This window comes from Ahaetulla prasina, chromosome 7, assembly GCF_028640845.1.
Source record: "Ahaetulla prasina isolate Xishuangbanna chromosome 7, ASM2864084v1, whole genome shotgun sequence".
In the NCBI taxonomy this organism is placed as follows: Eukaryota; Metazoa; Chordata; class Lepidosauria; order Squamata; family Colubridae; genus Ahaetulla; species Ahaetulla prasina.
In genome coordinates, this window is record NC_080545.1 from 46,654,010 (window position 1) to 46,676,265 (window position 22,256).

General features: G+C 45.3%; 1 long non-coding RNA gene across 1 annotated transcript in view; it reads right to left on the bottom strand.

Moving 5' to 3' along the window:
* Window positions 1-22,256, bottom strand: part of LOC131201945 (uncharacterized) — a 51,088-nt gene that overhangs the window by 23,427 nt on the left and 5,405 nt on the right. The gene's annotated exons all lie outside the window — the stretch shown is intronic.

A 22,256-nucleotide genomic window follows, 5' to 3' on the forward strand; every position in this document is an offset into this window, starting at 1 on the left:
TTATTAATGAGCAGTTGCCAATGTTATATATACCGGAACTAAAATATAACCTATTATCTGTTAAAGCCTTAGCACAAGCTGGATTTGTAATAACCTTTAGGGGAGATAAATGCCTAACAGAAAAGGAAGGTAAATTTATTTATTTATTTATTTATTTATTTACATTTATATCCCGCCCTTCTCCGAAGACTCAGGGCGGCTTACAGTGTGTAAGGCAATAGTCTCATTCTATTTGTATATTTACAAAGTCAACTTATTGCCCCCCCAACAATCTGGGTCCTCATTTTACCTACCTTATAAAGGATGGAAGGCTGAGTCAATCTTGGGCCTGGTGGGGCTTGAACCTGCAGTAATTGCAGGCTGCTGTGTTTTAATAACAGGCTTCTTACAGCCTGAGCCACCACGGCCCTAAATGTGTCACCGCAAAAACAGAAAAGGATTTATTCATACTGAAGGAGAATCCAGCTGTAGTGGCTAATGCTAACTCAGTTTATGATAATAAGAAGCCACATGACGAATGTATTTATCTACTTCATCGACGCTTAGGCGATACAAATTTTAAAGCATTGAAAAAAACAGTAGCATTATCTGAGGGAATAAGTTGAAACCATGTACTAAATACCTCAATTGTAATGCTTGCAATTGTCGTGTCCCACTCCTCCGCTGATGGCCGGGTCAGGGAAATCCGAATCAGGCATGCCTCTGCAGCTCTGCCAAAGTCCTAGCAAAGTTCTCAAGGCAGGCAGGAGACCAGAAAGTGACTTCAGCAAGATAAGGTAGACTTTGCCTGACTCAGAGAATGCCAGAAAGCAGATCCTTTATATAGGCCATGGGGTGTGGCTCCATGACTCAGCACTTATCCAGGCCTGCCCCTCCCTTCCTTCTGTTGCCGCCACCTATCAATTCTCCTGAAGCGAGGGTCACTCCAGTCTGCAGCTGTTGGTAATTGACCTTCCTCAGGCTCACATGCTGTGGGGGAGGGGGAGGGGTCTAGTTGCTCCGTTTGCCTGGGCATGGAGCCAGAGCTGGGGGCTGGAGACACTTCTTCCTCCTCGGCCTGTCTGGGCATGGAGCCAGGGCTGGGGCCGGGAGGCATGCTAGGACATTCCTCAGCGTTCGGAAGCAGATAAGACGGGCCCGGCTACGGGGAAAGCGGACGAGGCACAACAGCAATCAAGAAAAAAGCAAAGTAACCCCAGCAAACCGAATGAACGGATTCAAAACTGAATGACCATTAGAGATAGTAGTTGCAGACCTAATTGGACCTAAAAAACCCAGTTTAGAGGGAGCCTGCTATATACTGAGCCTAGCTGATCATTTCTCTAGGTATGGTTTCTGTTACTTAATGAAAACAAAGTTTGAAACATTTCAGCGTATGGCAAACTGGCTGAAATTTGTCGAGAGAAAACAGAAACATAAGGTAGTTTGCTTGGTAACAGACAATGGCACTGAGTTTACTAATCTTAGATTAGAGAACATGTTGCAGGAGGCAGGTATTGAACATAAATGTTCTGCCCCTTATAGACCACAACATAACGCTTATGTAGAGCGCAGAGGTCAAACACTGCAAGCCATGGCTAGATCTATGTTAGCAGATTCTAGTCTACCAGAATCACTTTGGGGTGAAGCCATAGTGTGTGCTAACCATGTGTTAAACAATGTAGTGAATTCATCTACTGGTGAATTACCATTTACCCTTTGGCATGGTAGAAAACCAAATCTAAGCTACCTACATACATTTGGTGCTTCTGCTTGGATTCATATACCATTGCAATTAAGGTGAAAGGGACAACCAAGAGCTAGGAAAATGTTGTTTATTATTTATTTATTTATTTATTTATTTATTTATTTATTTATTTATTTATTTATTTATTCATTCATTCATTCATTCATTCATTCATTCATTCATTCATTCATTCATTCATTCATTCATTCATTCATTCCAATTTCTATACCACCCTTCTCCCAAAGGACTCAGGGCGGTTTACAGCCAGATAAAAACAACAGATATAAAAATTAAAAATGAATTTAAAAGACTAATACGAAATTGGCTGAAAACTATAAAACCAATAAAATCCCCATTAAAAACTATTAGGCCAGTCCTGCGCGATGGAATAAAAACGTCTTCAGCTCGCGCCGAAAGGTTCGGAGGTCAGGGAGTTGGCGTAGCCCCAGAGGCAGCTCGTTCCATAGGGCTGGAGCTCCCACAGAGAAGGCCCTCCCCCTGGGGGTCACTAGTCGACATTGTCTGGCTGACGGCACCCTGAGGAGGCCCTCCCTATGGGAGCGCACTGGTCGATGGGAGGCACCCGGTAGCAGCAGGCAGTCCTGTAAATTACCCGGTCCAATGCCATGGAGCGCTTTAAAGGTGATAACTAACACCTTGAATTGCACCCGGAAGACCACCGGAAGCCAATGCAGCCTGCGCAGGAGAGGTGTTATATGGGAGCCACGAGTCACTCCCTCTATCACTCACGCAGCCGCATTCTGAACCAGTTGGAGTCTCCGGGTGCTCTTCAAGGGGAGCCCCATGTAGAGAGCGTTGCAGTAGTCCAGGCGGGAAGTGACGAGGGCGTGAGTGACTGTGCATAGGGAATCCCAATCCAAGAATCAGGTGAACCTGATAAAAAGCTTCTCTGGCAACGGCCGTCATATGCTCTTCTAACAACAGCCGTGCATCCAGAAGGATGCCTAGATTGTGGACCTTCTCCGTGGGGGCTAATAACTCGCCTCCCACAGTCAGCGATGGAATCAGCTGATTGTACTGGGATGCATCCACAGCCATTCGGTCTTGGAAGGGTTGAGTCGAAGCCTGTTTTTCCCCATCCAGACCCGCACGGCCTCCAGGCACTGGGACATCACTTCAACGGCTTCATTGGGGTGGTTAGGGGTGGAAATGTACAGCTGTGTATCATCAGTGTACAGATGACACCGCACCCCAAAACCACGGATGATCTCACCCAGCGGCTTCATATAGATATTGAACAGGAGAGTTGAGAGAACCGACCCCTGTGGCACCCCATATAAGAGGCGCCTCGTGGCCGATCTCTGCCCCCCTGCCAACACCATCTGCGACCAGTCAGAAAGGAAGGAGGAGAACCACTGAAAAACGGTGCCCCCCCACTCCTAACCCCTCCAGCCGTCGCAGCAAGATACCATGGTCGATGGTATCAAAAGCCGCTGAGAGATCTAATAGGACCAGGGCAGAGGAACAATCCCTGTCCCGGGCCCTCCAAAGATCATCCACCAATGCCACCAAAGCCGTCTCCGTGCTGTACCCAGGCTGGAAACCAGACTGGGACGGGTCTGGATAGACAATTTCATCCAGGTACCGAGGGAGCTGATGCGCCACCACATTCTCAACAACCGCCACAAAGCGAAGGTTGGAGACCGGACGATAGTTCGCTAAAACAGCTGGGTCCAGGGAAGGCTTCTTGAGGAGGGGTCTCACCACCGCCTCTTTCAAGGCGGTAGGGAAGACACCCTCCCTCAAAGAAGCATTAACAATTCCCTGAAGCCAGCCTCGTGTAACCTCCTGTGTGGCCAGTACCAACCAGGAGGGACACGGGTCCAGTAAACATGTGGTTGCATTCAGCCTCCTCAGTGTCCTGTCCATGTCCTCGGGAGCCACAGAGTCGAACTCCTCCCAGATGACAGCCTCAAGATCAGCCTCCATTCCCCCATCTGAATCTACCCAATCTGAGTCCAGCCCATCCCGGAACTGAGCGACTTTATCATACAGATATCGTCCAAAGTCCTCAGCACGTCCCTGCAAGGGGTCCTCCCTAGCCCCCTGAATAAGGAGGAGCGGGTCATCCTAAACAGAGCGGCTGGGCGATTATCTGCCGATGCAATAAGGGCAGAAAAATACTCACGTTTCGCCGCTCTTATTGCCACTAGATAGGTCTGAATATGAGACCGTACTAGTGTTCGATCAGATTCGGAACGGCTGGTCCTCCAACCACTCTCTAGGTGTCTTTTCCGGCGTGGGTGGGTGTTTCATCTCTCTCATCTCCTCAGAATACCAAGGAGCCGGTCGAGATCGGCACCGGGTCAGAGGCCGCAAAGGCATGACACGATTTAAGGCCCCCGCCGCCGCCCTTTCCCAGGCGGTGACAAGTTCCTCAGCCGAGCCATGAGCTAGGTCCTCAAGAAATGGCCCAAGCTCCATCAGAAACCTCTCTGCGTCCATCAGGCGCCTGGGACGGAACCAACGAGTCGGTTCCGTCTCCCTGCGGTGTGGGTTGGAGGTTTGAAAGTCCAGACGAAGGAGCGAATGATCAGACCATGACAAGGGTTGAATAACTAAATCCCCTAATTCGAAATCATTCAACCACTGTCCAGAGACAAAAATCAAGTTCAGAGTGTTTCCCCCGGTGTGAGTGGGACCATTAACTAACTGGGTCAGGTCCAAGGCCATCATGGAAGCCATGAACTCCCGAGCTGCAACAGATGCTTCACCGACCAACGGCAGGTTGAAATCCCCCATGACCATAAGTCTAGGGGTATCAACCGCCATCCTGGCTATCACATCCAGCAGTTCGGGCAGGGCTGCTGTCACGCCGCAAGGAGCCAGGTACGTGATCAGCAAGCCCACCTGTATCCCCTGATCCCACTTCACACAGAGGGATTCACATCCGGCTATCTGTGGTACAGTGACCTCCCTCGGTCCCAGACCCTCATTAATAATAACCGCTACCCCTCCACCCCTACCCTGGGCCCTTGGCTGATGAAATGCACGGAAACCTGGTGGGCACATTTCAACAAGGGGCACCCCCCCCACCCGTGCCCAACCAGGTCTGTTGGGTATGAATCTAATCATAGGTCATTTAGTTTTTGGGCCCCAGGTACCACTAGTATTTATCGTAGTGCTAGTGCAAAATTCCTGGAGCATGAAGGTTGGGATAAGCTTGAGCAAGCTGATTACAGAAAGGAGGATAATGTTATTATTGATGATCAAATGTTTAATAATACCCCCGAAGATGAAATAGATGAAGTAGAATCTATTATAAAAGAAGAATAAAGTTTAGGGGAGGAATTAGATGAAAGACCAGTTATGAGTCCTGTATTACCTAGAAGATCTACAAGGGTAAGGCGTCCACCCGATACGTATCAAGCGAATGTTGTTTGTCAAGTAAACATAGAACCTTCTAACTATGATGATATTAGGATGTATCCTGAAAAGGACCAATTAGCTTGGAAAGAAGCTATGGATAAAGAACTGAATTCATTAACCGAGTTAGGTGTGTATGAAAATGTTAAGTTACCACCAGGGGAACGGTTAATTGGTTGTAGATGGATTTATAAGTTAAAGACTGGTGCTGATAGAACTGTAACCCATAAAGCATGATTAGTTGCTCAGGGCTTTGCGCAGTCTGATAAAGATTATGATGAAGTTTTTGCTCCCAGTTTGAGAGCAACCACATTGAAAGCAATGTTCGTGTGGGCAGCGAAAAATGAATATCAGATCAGTCATATAGATGTTGAGACAGCATATTTACATGCATCTTTGCATCATGATATCCATATGAAAAAACCATTAGGTATTAGAACGGATGGGCGAATTTGCTGAAAATTAAAAAAGAGTCTTTACGGTTTGAAGCAATCAGGGTTTGAATGGAATAAATGAATAATGAAAGAATTAAATGCTATAGGTTTTAGGGCAGGTGTAGCAGACAAATGTCTCTTTAAACGAGAGAAAGATGGTTTGGTTTCATTTTTACTCTTGTTTACAGATGATATTGCCATTATAACTAAAACTGAAAAGGAAGCAAGAGAACTTGTTGTTTTGTTGCAGAAGAAATTCAAAATATGAAATCTTGGCAATATTAAACACTATTTAGGTCTCGATATTGAGAAAACAACTAGAGGATACAAACTTCCCAATCTAGTAAAATTAGCCAATTACTGAAATATTACAATATGGAACTGTGTAAACCAGCAAAAACACCTATGAGTCAGGATTTTAAACATGGTGATATACAAAGTCCTGTATTCAACAGGGAGATTTATCAATCTTTGATAGGTAGTTTATCTTACATTAGTAATTGGTCTAGACCTGATATTTCCTATTGTGTTAACCAATTAGCGAGGTATAATGCAGAACCAACTGAAAGGCATTGGCAAACTGCAAAATGGATACTGAGATATCTGAAGCCTTATATCTAGAACCTAACTGTGATCTTATACTGACTGCATATGCTGATGCTAGTTTTGCTACTGATTTAGCTATGAGAAAATCTACATCAGGTATCGCAATAATGTTAGGAAATACATTAATTGGGTGGAAATCTATCAGGCAAAAGCACATAAGTTTGTCGACAATGGAAGCTGAATTTTCCTGTTTGTCTTTATTGTGCACAGAATTAATCTACTATAGACAATTGATGTTAGATATAGGTTTAAATCAGTGGTAGGATTCAGCCAGTTCACACCACTTTGGGAGAACCGGTTGTTAACTTTCTGAGCAGTTTGGTAAACTGGTTACTGGAAGAAATCATTAGGGCAGAGAACAGGTTGTTAAATGACTTGAATCCCACCACTGGTTTAAATGTACCTAATCCAATTGTTGTTTTTGAAGATAATCAAGCTGCTATTAAAATGGCAACGAATTTAGCTGTTAAAACGAGATCTAAATATACTGACATTAGATACCTAAATGTAAGGCAATATATATAGGATAATATGATAGAACTGAAGTATTGTATGTCAGAAAATAATATCGCTGATAATTTTACAAAACCGCAGAGTGCAATCAGACATAAAACATGTTGTGAGAGTTATGGGCTGAGATTATAAGCCATTATATATTGACCTGTCCAAAGGGGAGTATGTTAGGAAATTGTTATTTGCCTAACTAGTTGGCCAGGCAATATATAAACTAACTATGTATGTCTGTGTAAAGGCATGATATTGCTTTAAGGCTGTGCTGCATCATGCAGGCATCCTGATTGGTTGACCTCTGTAGCCAATGTATAAAAGGACTACTAAATTATGGCTTGTGGGGAATCTACAGGGACGCTACAGCATTGTAACCTGATGATATGCTGCAACTGTATATTTGAGCTTTATGATCGTTGCTTGATCATAGCTAGTTACTGATTCCTCAAGATACTGACTGTTGTGAATTATTTATTTATTTATTTATTCGATTTTTTATACCGCCCTTCTCCCGAAGGACTCAGGGCGGTGTACAGCCAAAAATAAAAACAAACAATACAATATACAATTTAAAATACAAATTAAAAAACTTATTTTATAATTGGCCTAAAAAACTTTAAAATATATAAAACTAAAACCCCATTAAAATTAATAATAGATAATTTAAAATCAATAAAATTTAAGCCAGCCCCACGCGAATGAAAAGATGTGTCTTCAGTTCGCGGCGGAAGGTCCGAAGGTCAGGTATTTGGCGTAAACCCGGGGGAAGCTCGTTCCAGAGTGTGGGAGCCCCCACAGAGAAGGACCTTCCCCTGGGGGCCACCAGCCGACATTGCTTGGCGGACGGCACCCTGAGAAGTCCCTCTCTGTGAGAGCGTACGGGTCGGTGGGAGGCATGCGGTAACAGCAGGCGGTCCCGTAAGTACCCAGGCCCTAAGCCATGGAGCACTTTAAAGGTAGTGACCAAAACCTTAAAGTGCACTCGAAAGGCCACAGGTAGCCAGTGCAGTCTGCGCAGGAGCGGTGTTATATGGGAGCTACGCGTAGCTCCCTCTATCACCCGCGCAGCTGCATTCTGGACTAACTGAAGCCTCCGAGTGCACCTCAAGGGGAGCCCCATATAGAGAGCATTACAATAATCCAAGCGAGAGGTAACGAGCGCATGAGTGACTGTGCACAAGGCATCCCGATCAAGGAAGGGGCGCAACTGCCGAACCAGGTGAACCTGGTGGAAGGCCCTCCTGGAGACGGCCGTCAAATGATCTTCAAACGACAGCCGTTCATCCAGGAGGACACCTAAATTGCGCACCCTATCCTTTGGGGCCAATAACTCGCCTCCAACATTAAAATTAAACTGTGTTTTGCCGAACTGAAAGAAGACCTTGTTTGTTGTGCAAGTCTACGTTGGTAAGAAGACTTGATATTTGTAACATCCCTGACTGGCTTTATATGTGTATGACCTGGATTGTTTTTGGACTACGACTTTGCCTTTTCCCTAAAAGTAAAGGAATATCAAACCCCAGTTTGTCTGCAAGTGCCTGTTATTGTATACAACCAGTCTCAGTCGTTTTCATTCATAGGGTACTCTGCTCAACAGTCCACAACCTTGGTTGTGAACCCAGATTACCCTTAACAGAGACCATTTCGTTTTCATTTCTGAATTACACCGAACCAAAACATTGTAACAGTTTAAACCTATAGAGATGGGACGCGGTGGCTTAGTGTCCCAGCTTCTGCCAACCTAGCAGTTTGAAAGCATGTAAAAAATGCAAGTAGAAAAATAGGGACCACCTTTGATGGGAAGGTAACAGCATTCCGTGCGCCTTTGGCGTTGAGTCATGCCAGCCACATGACCATGGAGATGTCTTCAGACAGCGCTGGCTCTTTGGCTTTGAAACAGAGATGAGCACCGCTCCCTAGAGTCAGGAACGACTAGCACGTATGTGCGACGGGAACCTTTACCTTTACCTAAACCTATAGAACAATAAATATACTGAGTCTGACTTTTTAAATTTCTTGTTCACATGCCTAACCATTCGTGCTTTGTGCGACTATAGTTAAAAAGGAGACTTATCGTTTCAAACCTAATTATCAAACCGCATCTGCTAAACTTAGCAACTGGCTTGATATTATTATTACTACTTGTGATATTATAAAGAACAAAGTAAGTAATTTTCCTTTTTTTGCAATTAGAATATGTATTATGTGCAAAGTTCAGGACGTCTTACCAAATAAGTTTTTTTACTCTTTTTTACTTTAATGAATAGAAATTGTTACAGAGATTCAAAAAATGAAAAAGAAATGAAAAAAGATTAGCCTTATTAATCTCCATTTGGAAAAACAGCTGTTTTTAAACATAGTAAAAACAATGACCACCGAGAATAAAATTGATTAGTCTTGCTATTACGTTGATAAATTACGTATATGCTAAAATAATTTATTTTATTTATTTATTTTATCGTATTTGTATACCGCCCTATCTCCCTAGGGACTCAGGGCGGTTCACAGGCAAATAAAAAGGTACATATAAATACAGAATAAAATATCAATTAAAAAACTTATTCTACACAGCCAAATAGTTAAAAAGAACAATATAAATAATAAAACCCATTAAAACCCGTATAAATTTAAAATCTAATCCAGTCCTGCGCAGATGAATAGATATGTTTTAAGCTCATGGAAGGTTCGGAGGTCCGGAAGTTGATGAAGTCCTGGGGGGAGTTCGTTCCAGAGGGTGGGAGCCCCCACAGAGAAGGCCCTTCCCCTGGGTGTCGCCAAACGACACTGTCTAGCAGACGGCACCCTGAGGAGTCCCTCTCTGTGAGAGTGCACGGGTCGGTGAGAGGTATTCGGTAGCAGCAGGCGGTCCCGTAAATAGCCCGGCCCTATGCCATGGAGCGCTTTAAAGATAGTTACCAGAACCTTGAAGCGCACCCGGAAGGCCAAAGGTAGCCAGTGCAGTCTGCGCAGGAGAGGTGTCACATGGGAGCCACGAGGGGCTCCCTCTATCACCTGCGCAGCCGCATTCTGAACTAACTGAAGCCTCCGGGTGCCCCTCAAGGGGAGCCCCATGTAGAGAGCATTGCAGTAATCCAGACGAGACGTCACGAGGGCGTGAGTGACCGTGCATAGGGCATCCCAGTCTAGAAAGGGGCGCTGTCAGGCCTGGAAACCATATTAGACTTTAGGGTTCCAGACGCTGCCACATTTTTCCCCTGAGGGGAGGAGGGGGGGTTGAGGGGTATGGTAATATTCTTCAAGCGGTCAAGGTCGGATGGTGTTAATGTCTGCAGGAAGAGTGGCAAGAAGATATTCGAATGAACTGGAAGAACTTGGGACCATGTGACCATCAAAGGGGTCAGGGGGGTGGGACTCCTGGGGTTTGTATAACTGGGAAAAGAATCCGGAACTTCAGTTTTGGAATTGCACTCATCGTGTGCCAGTCTCCTCATGCTAGTAAAGAACTCTGGAAAAGAAATGTCTCTGAGTTTCTTTTACGCAGAAGAGGTATTTCTGGAACCCTGACTTTATTCCAAAACTCATAACTTTCTTTTGCTAACGGTACCCTCTCCTCCTCTCAGAGGGGGCCCGTTAGAGGGGTGCTGGGCCCCAGTCTCCGCAACCTCCACAGCGGTGCAAAGACCCAGTGAAGATGGAAGAGCAGCAAGTTGAAAGCGTAGAAGGAGCACCGAAACATGAATCTGACGATTTAGTTGAAGTCACCTATTTCCCATCGGAGGAGAGGACTCGAAGCCCCGAAGTGGTAGAGCCTGCTTGTCAGCTTGGAGCACGGCCCAAGGACTCTGATTCATGGGTAAGCTGCCAGTCGGGAGAAAACATTTCCCCGGGGCGGAATGGAGAGCCCCCTCCCTCTTCTCAACCTCACTGGAGGACAGTAAAACCTGGAGAATCGGGAGAGTCACTGGATTGGGACCTGAGAAACCCCCTGAAATCCCAGTCCCTATTAGACCTCCCTGAAACTTTTGAGCGTCTGGAAGTGAGGCCCCGCATAAGCTCAGCCCACCCACCTCGAGAGCCATTAGCCCAGCCTAAATTCACCTTCCCTCCCACCCAAGAGAGAGAAATTACTGAAGCCCGAAGCCGTTACGATGAACGCAGAAGGACCTCCTTTCCCTCTTTCGGACGGCAGAAAGTTCAGGCAGCACCAGGAGCTTGGGGGGAATCGCAACTCCCCCCTCCAATCGACCTTTCCTGCCAACAGAGGCCTACGCTGCCTCCAGCAGCTTCTATTCCTCCTGGCTGGGCATTTTATCCTGGACAAGGGTGGATCCAATACCAATGGCAACCAGCCAGTTCAGCACCTTTCTTTCCTGTGGGCCCACGCCGATGTTTTTTTCATCAGCTGAAGCATTTCAAGGACTTCCTTCTCAGCAGCCAGGGGGAATTCCACCCCCCTTTACAGCTCAACAACCAGCCACAACAGCAACGGCCCCGCCCCCGCAAATCCCTCTTCAGCCGCAAGCAGGCCAGCTAAACCCCCCTGCACCCCCTCCCCCAACCCCTCCCCCTTTCAAACCAACCTTTGATGGGAATCCACATCACCTGGCTTACTTTCTCAGCAGAATTGAGGCTTACATTGAACAATATAGACATCAATACCCATCAGAAAGAAGCCTAATCAACGCCATCTCGGATGGTATGAATGTAGGGCTAGCCTCAGAGTGGATAGCTCAGCTATACAATGAACATGCACCAGAACTAAACAATGTTCACGGATTTATGGCACTGCTTCGCAACCGGTTTCAAGATGATGACCTAATTGCAGAATGTGAAACCTCCTTAAAAACAATGAAACAAGGTAACAAGCCGCTAAAACAATTTGTATGGGATTTCAGAAGAGTTGCTGGCAATCTTAGACATTGGCCAGAACAAATTATTCTCCACTACTTCAAAGACGTGGTTGATCAAAACATCAGAAAAGCCTGCTTCACCAGAGGAATCCCAGAACAACTTAATGCCTGGTACAATGTGTCCATCGCTCTGGACAGAGAATTCAACCCCCTCCAAAGCCAATCACCAACTACAACTCCACAACGACCACCTACAAGATCCTCTCTCTCAAAACCAACCACACCCTCCACCTTTCAACCTTCAACAATAATCATATGCTACCGTTGTGGAAAACTAGGACATCGCGCGTCAGTTTGCCTAGCCCCAACGCCCCTCCCACAGTATCGGCCACCAACTGCTACCCGACCACGCAACCCCCCTCGAAAGAATCCTAATACCAGTCGCTTTGCAAGACAAGCCATAGACCTCCCTACTGACCTTCCGTCATCTGATTCACCTCTCGACGACTCAAACCAAGCAGAAAACGACCCAATGGTGAGTGCACCTATTTCTCCTTTTGCCATCAAAGTAAACTTAATAATTCCAGGGGGAGGGGCCAAAAAAGTTTTAGACGCTATTGTGGACACAGGATGCACCAGATGCCTAATTTCAACCTCCACAGTCACCCAACTCTGTATAAAAACATTTCCCTTGAAACACCCAATTAAATTCCACCAAGTAGATGGAACCTTGATTGGTGGCGTTCCAGCAACCCAAATCACACAACTGGTTCGCTTAGAAATTGGTGCCCATCATGAACTTATAAGATTCATAGTAATTCCCAAAATGTCAGAATCCATCATCCTGGGTTTAGCTTGGTTGGACAAATGGGAACCCACAATCAAATGGGAGGATGGATTCAGGAAAATTATATGGACTTTCGGACCTTAGACCCAATACCCCCCACCCACAAAAAAAACCTTATCCAAAATAACCACCAGAGGGAACCAACAACCACCATATCCAAGCCATCTCCTAATGAACCCCGCATCCCTAAAGCATACATGGATTTATCAGACGTTTTTAGCGAGGATGAATGTAACCTCTTACCCCCCCACCGGCAAACTGATTGCGCAATTGAATTGCACCCAGGGGCAAAGTTACCAAAACCCAAAATGTACTCAATGACACCAGCAGAAATGTCTGAACTAAGAAAATACATTGACACTAACCTAGCCAGAGGGTTCATTGAACCAGCAAAATCACCTGTAGCTGCGCCTGTGCTATTTAAACAAAAGAAAGATGGTTCGCTTAGATTATGTATTGACTTCAAAAATATCAATGCGATTTGCATACAAAACACATACCCTTTACCACTTATGCACGATTTGTTGAACCACCTATCAAAAGGCAAAATTTTCACCAGATTGGATTTAAGGGAAGCCTATTACCGGGTCCGCATCAAGGAGGGTGATGAATGGAAAACGGCTTTCAACTGCCCCTTGGGTAGTTTCCAATACTGTGTCATGCCCTTTGGCCTCCAAGGGGCTCCAGCTGTTTTTATGCAACTAATTAATGAAACCCTGCATCCCCATCTCTACAATGGGGTTCTTGTCTACTTAGATGATATTCTTATCTACACAGACAATATGGAACAACACATCAAATTGGTCAGACAAGTTCTTAAAAAGCTCCTAGCCGCCAAGCTATATGTCAAACTTTCCAAATGCGAATTCCATAAGGAATCCCTGGACTACCTAGGTTACCGGATATCAAACAAAGGTATCGAAATGGACCCAGGCAAAGTAAAAGCAGTCTTGGACTGGCAACCGCCACGCACACGTAAGCAACTTCAAAGTTTCTTGGGATTCGCAAATTTTTACCGCAAATTCATTCCTTCTTTCGCAGAAGTAGCTCTACCATTAACAGAATTACTAAAAACTGGGCCATTACCCGCCAAACCCAAACCTAACCAACCCCTACCTTGGACAATGGACTGCCAACGTTCCTTTGAACACCTGAAACGCCTCTTCTCGATGGAACCGATTCTTCAACACCCGGATCCAAATAAACCTTTTGTGGTCCAAGCTGATGCAAGTGATGTAGCAGTAGCCGCTGTCTTATTACAACGGAATACCGAGAACAACCTTATGCCCTGCGCGTACGTATCTAAAAAACTGACGGACACTGAACGCAGATGGGCAGTTTGGGAAAAAGAAGCCTTTGCGGTACGTTGGGCACTCCTCTCCTGGAGACACTTCCTTGAAGGGGCAAAAGAACCGTTCGAGGTATGGACGGACCACAAAAACCTCGAATACTTAAAAAAAAACCGAAAGCTTTCTCCCAAACAAGTTCGATGGGCTCAGTTTTTCAAGCGCTTCCATTTCACCCTCAAATACATCCCAGGCGACCAAAATCTACTGGCTGACGCCCTATCTAGGAAACCACAATTTGACAGTCAACACGAAGAGGTGATACATGCGATGATCCCCGATAGCGAACCGGCCAGCCAAGCACTTACTCGACCGTGATCACGCCGCAGTACTAATATCCCACCAAATAAACTGCTAGCGGACTTAAAATCAGCACTCACTGACGATGCTTGGTTTAAAGAAAACTTGCCAGACCTCACCTTAAGGGATGGGATACCCTGGAAGGGCACCAAAATTTATGTACCCGTCGCTATGCGGTTGCAATACTACAGAGAAGCCACGACTCTCGCCTAGGAGGTCACTTTGGATTTTTAAAAACTCTCCACTTGGCTAGAAGACAATTCTGGTGGCCGAAAATGAAATCAGATGTCGAAGACTATGTCAGGAGCTGTGCTACCTGCGCCACCATGAAGTCCAGACCAGGTAAACCCCCTGGACTCCTACAACCCGTAGCCGAACCCACCAGACCCTGGGAAGAGATTGCCATGGATTTTATTGTTGAACTCCCACCTAGTGGGGGAAATACAGTGATATGGACCGTAGTGGACTTGTTCTCTAAACAGGCCCACTTCACTGCGTGCAGCGGATTGCCATCAGCTAGAAAATTAGCAAAGCTCTTCCTCAAACACATCTACAGACTGCATGGAGTCCCTAAAAGGATAATATCCGACAGAGGTGTTCAATTCACAGCCAAGTTCTGGAGAGAGTTCCTACGGTCCATTGGGTTGTCTCAAGGACTTAGTTCTGGATTCCATCCGGAGACTAACGGAGCGGCTGAAAAATTAAATTCTATGGTGGAACAATACATACGGTGTTACGTAAATTACGAACAAGAAAACTGGTCCGACTTGTTACCATTTGCAGAGGTTGCATATAATAATGCGGTACACAGCAGCACGGGGTTAACCCCTTTTCAAGTAACCAGCGGCATGGACTTCGTTCCAATGCCTGAACTCCCCATGCAACCCCCTACTTCGGTTTCCCTAACAGACTGGATGAATTCGTTGAAGAAAGGTTGGGAAAACACAAAAAACGCCTTAGCTGTGACAGCTCGGAATTACAAAGCCCAAGCTGACAAACACCGTTCCCTTCAACCCCCTTTTCGCATTGGAGATAAAGTCTTTTTGTCTACTAAGTATCTAAGATTAAGGATACCCAGCAGAAAATTCGGTCCAAAATTTTTGGGTCCTTTCCCCATTGTAAAAATTATTAATCCCGTTACCGTCCAACTCAAACTCCCTCGCATGTTGGGGAAAATACACCCGGTATTCCATACCAGCTTATTAAAACCTGCTAGACAGTCTGATCTGAGACCTCACCCTACCGCTCCCCCACCCCCCTTGATAATCCAAGGTGAAACCCACTATGAAATCAAGAAAATTCTTGACTCTAGACTCTACAGAGGTCAATTACAATACTTAGTCCACTGGAAGGGATACCCATTATCGGAATCTACTTGGGTCAAAATTTGGAAAATAAATGCTGACAATTTAATTAAACAATTTCACGACACTTTCCCTGACAAACCTAAGAAACCTCTTGGAGAGGGGAGGGGGAGGTAGAAGGGAATTGTGGACCACTGACACTCTTCTTTATCGACTCTTTGTTTTCTTTCCTAGGATATAGCTTCTTTTCCAAGGGGGGACGCCTGTCAGGCCTGGAAACCATATTAGACTTTAGGGTTCCAGATGCTGCCACATTTTTCCCCTGAGGGGAGGAGGGGGGGTTGAGGGGTATGGTAATATTCTTCAAGCGGTCAAGGTCGGACGGTGTTAACGTCTGCAGGAAGAGTGGCAAGAAGATATTCGAATGAACTGGAAGAACGTGGGACCATGTGACCATCAAAGGGGTCAGGGGGGTGGGACTCTTGGGGTTTGTATAACTGGGAAAAGAATCCGGAACTTCAGTTTTGGAATTGCACTCATCGTGTGCCAGTCTCCTCATGCTAGTAAAGAACTCTGGAAAAGAAATGTCTCTGAGTTTCTTTTACGCAGAAGAGGTATTTCTGGAACCCTGACAGGCGCAACTGGCGAACCAGGCGAACCTGGTAGAAAGCTCTCCTGGAGACGGCCATCAAATGATCTTCAAAAGACAGCCGTTCATCCAGGAGGATGCCCAAGTTGCGCACCCTCTCCATCGGGGCCAGTGACTCGCCCCCAACAGTCAGCCGTGGACTCAGCTGACTGTAACGGGATGCCGGCATCCACAGCCACTCTGTCTTGGAGGGATTGAGCTTGAGCCTGTTTCTCCCCATCCAGACCCGTACGGCTTCCAGACACCAGGACAGCACTTCGATAGCTTCATTGGGGTGGCCCGGTGTGGAAAAGTACAGCTGAGTGTCATCAGCGTACAGCTGGTACCTCACACCGAAGCCACTGATGATCTCACCCAACGGCTTCATATAGATGTTGAACAGAAGGGGCGAGAGAATCGACCCCTGAGGTACCCCACAAGTGAGGCGCCTCGGGGCCGACCTCTGCCCCCCTGTCACAACCATCTGCGACCAATCGGAGAGATAGGAGGAGAACCACCGATAAACGGTGCCTCCCACTCCCAATCCCTCCAACCGGCGCAGCAGGATACCATGGTCGATGGTATCAAAAGCCGCTGAGAGGTCTAATAGGACCAGGGCAGAGGAGCAACCCCTATCCCTGGCCCTCCAGAGATCATCCACCAACGCGACCAAAGCTGTCTCCGTGCTGTAACCGGGCCGGAAACCGGACTGGAACGGGTCTAGATAGACAGTTTCCTCCAGGTGCCGGGGAAACTGACATGCCACCATACTCTCTACAACCTTCGCCGCGAAGCGAAGGTTGGAGACCGGACGATAATTACCTAAAACAGCCGGGTCCAGGGAAGGCTTCTTGAGGAGGGGCCTCACCACCGCCTCTTTCAAGGCGGTCGGAAAGACTCCCTCCAACAAAGAAGCACTCGTAATCGCCTGGAGCCAGCCTCGTGTCACCTCCTGAGTGGCCAGTACCAACCAGGAGGGGCACGGGTCCAGTAAACACGTGGTGGCATTCACCCTACCCAGCAACCTGTCCATGTCCTCGGGAGCCACAGGGTCAAACTCATCCCAAACAATGTCAACAAGACCGCCCTCAGACGCCCCATCTGGATCCCCGCAATTTTGGTCCAGACCGTCCCGAAGCTGAACGATTTTATCGTATAGATAACCGTTAAACTCCTCAGCATGTCCCTGCAACAGGTCATCCCGCTCCCCCTGGTGAAGGAGGGAACAGGTCACCCGAAACAGGGCGGCTGGGCGGTTATCTGCCGACGCAATGAGGGACGAGACGTAGCAAAGTCTCGCTTCCCTCAGTGCCACAAGGTAGGTCCTATTATAGGACCTAACTTGTGTCCGATCAGCCTCCGAACGACTGGACCTCCACGAACTCTCTAGGCGTCTTCTCCGGTGTTTCATCCCCCTCAGCTCCTCGGAGAACCAAGGAGCCGGTTGGGATCTACGCCGGGTCAGAGGCCACAAAGGCACAACGCGGTCTAAAGCCCCAGCCGCGGCCCGTTCCCTGGCCGCGACTAGTTCCTCAGCCGTGCCGTGAGCTAGACCCTCAGGAAATGGCCCAAGCTCCGTCTGGAACCTCTCCGGATCCATCAGGCGCCTGGGACGGAACCAACGTATTGGTTCCGTCTCCCTGCGGTGGTGAGTAGCGGTCAGAAAGTCCAGGCGAAGGAGGGAGTGATCTGACCATGACAAAGGTTCATTGACTACATCCCTCAAGTCCAGATCCTTCAACCACTGACCAGAGATAAAAATCAAGTCCAGCGTGCCACCCCCTGTGTTAGTAGGGCCATCGACTACTTGGGTCAGGTCCAAGGCCGTCATGGAAGCCATGAACTCCCGAGCTGCTGTCGATGATGTGCCGGAAGATGGCAAGTTGAAGTTCCCCATGACTATAAGTCTGGGGGTCTCCACTGCCACCCCAGCCAGCACCTCCAAGAGCTCGGGCAGGGCGGCTGTCACGTAGCAAGGAGCCAGGTACGCGACAAACAAGCCCATCTGACACCTATGACCCCACCTCACAAAGAGGGATTCACACCCGGCAATCTGAGGTACAGTGGTCTCCCTCGGCTCTAGACTCTCTCTAATAACCACCGCCACTCCCCCACCCCTACCCTGAGCCCTCGGCTGATGGAGTGCACGGAAACCCGGTGGGCACATTTCCACAAGGGGCACACCCCCTTCAGTGCCCAACCAGGTTTCCATAACGCCTATAAGATCCGCGGCACCCCCCTGAATGAGATCATGTATTAGGGGGGCCTTATTGACCACGGACCGGGCGTTGCACAACATAAGTCGAAGGCCCAGGCTCTGAGGGTCTTGGCCATCCGGGAAACGGGAGAAGGAAGGGGGATCAGGGCGCGCGATCGCCTGTAAACATCGAGCGCGCGCCCCCCCAAAACGATACGATCCCCCCTTCCGCCATATCTGCCCCTCCCACTTACCGTACAAATGGAACCACCCTCACCAAAAGGAACGCAATCCTCCCCCGTAACCTTCGAACCTATTAAATGGACGCCACGAGCGCGCGCAGGAACTGGCTCCCCACCCGACGGGCTGCCCCCAGCACCCGCCCTTGCCCTCCCACCCCTTAAAAATTCCCTATCTAAAAAACCCCAAAGGCTCTTCCTTGACACATGCCACCTCTGTGGGTCCCAAGACCCGTCATTGAGGCCGGCCCTCGGTAATAAAGCGGGCCACTCCTGCGAGGCGGGGGCACCTCGCAGGCGCAAGAGTTCCTGTACCGAATATCGCATAGATGTCATATAAATATCGCGTGACTAGAAGAAAGAATTCGACGAGGGATGAAACTATCCCAGGACGGCAGGATATTAAACAATAGTTTCTCCAATGGATACCCATTTTCTGATGACTCTTCAAATGGTGGCTAGTACATGATGACAAATGATATAAAGATGGAGAAAGATGGAAAAGTGACTCAGTCCTAAAATCCATTGAAAATGAGGTAGGTAGTTCTAACATCGCCATCGGTATCTCTTTTTCAGTCATTTCTGGATAAGTCCCCCGGCAGATCGCAAGCCGGTCTCCAAGTCTCTTCCACCACAGTTCCACGGGAACAATCATGGCCAAAGAATCCCAAAAGGCCATGTAAAGTGCTGATGACAATGCACATTAAAATAGTGGAATGAAGCAGGCCCATATAGGCCAGGACGCCTCCAATGCCCACCACACCACTCCCCTCCACCAGGATGGTCCAAGACTAAAGATCTCTCCAGGCCAGTTATATAATTATAACATTCTGGAAAAAAATAATTGCTGACCATACCTATGACTCTAAGAACAATAATTCAATATTATTCTACATAAATTAAACCAGGCTGCTTACTTGGATCACTAATAATAAAGCCAAAGTTTAAAAATTTTGAATACATATTGCAAAGGCAAAGCTTAGTAGAGAAAATCCTGAAGTTCTCCAAAATACAAAGTAGCCCAAAAAGCTTCACAAAAGATAGGGTTACTAGACACTATTACTGAAAACACAAATATGAACCTACAAGAATGTTTTTTAAAAAGTTTTACTGCCACTGAACATCAACATATATGCAGAGTGGGGTATATTGGGAAAGACTGTTATAAATTAACCATTTGGTAAACATAATCAGTCATCCTTTTAAGTTAAGGATGACAGTTATAACGATAAGAGCAGATGGCAACATTTATTTTTAAGATTTGACAGAGTAACCCATAGAAAATTATGAGACCTACAAGGTGGTACAAGGCACATTTCTTTTGGTCCTTCAACGTAGAGGTTCTGAAAGTCTCTGCAGATCCTATCTTATGCTAGTTGGTTTTGTAGTTCCAATAAATAAAGCTACTACTCTTTAAAAGCCATGTCAGTCATATCTAATATCTCCTTTCCAGAAGGGGATTATCAGAGTTAAACTGTTCTCTTTTTCTGGCTGCAGTAAGTAATGCAGATCAAATATGAGTTTGCCATGAGCTTTCTGACATTAACATGAAAGGAACTTACAAGAACGTTTTAAAGAGATAGTTCTATATAACCATATAATTTAGGCAAATCCTATTCAAATAGACTTTTTGAATGAGATTTAAGTTATTCTCCATTATTAAATGGAGTCACTGATATGCATACATCATGCTATTTTGACATCTCATAAAATTATATTGATAAAATATGGATGATTTTCAGAAAGATCTATTATTTCCTTTTTGCTGTATAACTTTCTTTCCTTTTATTTTCTTTCCTACTACCCTGAAGTTTGATAAGAAGAGACTTTCCTGGACACTTCAAGAAATTTTTCATTTATTTAGACAGTACTTATGAAATTTGCCAAAATATATAGTGGTTTCTTCTACTAAAGAAAAAGAAAGAATGTTTTATATATAAAATATATATATTAATCCTTTATATTACTGATAGCTTATGAACAAAACTGTGCTAGGCTCAAGTTGATCCATAAGTAATCCATATGGTCAATAATATGTACTTTTAGGCATGACTGTATACAGTTTCAGAAGTTGCATAAATCTAGCAACTTTTTAAATACTCGTGAGCCAATTTTTATGTCCGGTCATGTAAAAATTAACATCCTATCCCATCACTGTTTTGTACAACCTTAACTTTGGCTGAGCCCCAACTCCAAGGCATATTATAATCATGTTTTGTGGAAGTTCATAAATGCCTCTATGAGATCATTAATTTAATTTTAAAACAAATAATTGTCTTATATCTTTTGGACTCTGGGGACAAGCTTAAGCAATTTAAATCCAATTTTATAATCTTTCTATTATAAAAATAGATGAAATATCCAATTCCTCAATAGTAAGTATTATTTGGATTCAGTTGACCAGTTTTATGAAATAGCTATGAGAAAAAAATACAGTGTGTAACCTGTTTGTGAATACAGCTAAGAGAAGGAATAGGCTTTCTTTTCAAGCCAGCTAGTGAAAACTTTATTCAATGAGAAAAAAAAAACATATAACATTAACCAAACTTCACCGAACATTGGGATATTTTACTGCTATTCAGGAAATGCTATGCCTAGATAAAGATCATTTCAGACATATTTTGCATTCTGCTTTATTTTTAAGGAGGGCCCACTTGGGAATTAAAATTCCTGAAACCTCTAGGATGGGATCAGATCAGAACTCAGAAATATGAACTTGCTTTGTTTACTTCCTTGTAGCAAGTATTCTCTGGGGAGATTTAATTCCTGCTTAAGCTTTTCTGCAATTATATGATTACAATAATAATAGAATACAGAATAACAGAGTTGGAAGGGACCTTGGAGGTCTTCTATTCCAACCTTTTGCTCAAGCAGATCCTACACCATTACAGTCAAATGGCTGTCCAGCCTCCGGTGGTGGAGCAATCACAATTTCTGAAGGTAAGTGGTTCCACTGGTTGACTGTTCTGTCATGAAATTTATCCTTAGTTCTAGGTTGCTCCTCTTCTTGGTTATTTCTCATCCATTACTCCTTGTCCTGGTACTGGTACTTTGGAAAATAGATTGACACCCTTCCTCTTCTTTGTGGCAGCTCATCAAATATTGGATTGGAAGACTTTCTAGAGTTATTTAAAGTGCCTTAGGAATAAAACACATTCAGTCCTGATATCTGTGTCAGAAATATACATGGATAGTATGTACATCCATATATATTTCTGACTCATAAAAATTTATTGTCATTTTTAATACCAGGAATGACTGGCAGAAATAAATATATATCTAAAAATATATTGGATACATCCAAAGGTTAATTTCATAATTCCTAGTTTTCCTAAACTTAAAGTAAATTTAGTTTAAAAGTTCATTATGAATCTATTTTATGTGATGATCCATTTGGGATCCATTTCTGCAACTCAATGCCTTTCAGGTAAACCTACTTTATAAAGCTATAAGAACAGTTTGGGGGGGTGGGGGTGGAGTGGGAGTAAAGGATCCAAAGTATCTCATTTGTTTTGATTTAAAACATTTATAAAGCTGCCCACTTTATTACAAACAAGTATATGGGGCTACATGTGTTTTCTCTCAGAAAAGAGGAAAATTGTGCAATTACTTTTGCCTCAATTCATTCTGAACTTTGGACTTCCTAAGCCTGTCCCTACAGGTTTGAACTACCATGTATTTCTCTTACATTATTAGCCCTGCTCTGTTTCTTATAAATCTCCATATTGCTTCTCAGCTTGCTGTTTATTCATTAATTTTGACCTTTAAAGCATTTCTTATTATTTCTTCTCCCATGGATTGTGTGTAATTGCACTTTTGATTTTTTTCCAATATTTCATTTTTTAGAGTCTCTCTCACTGACCAACTAGTGAACCCAAAACAAGGAAACGCTCTTGGGAGATTTGAAATCCCAAAAGTAAAACT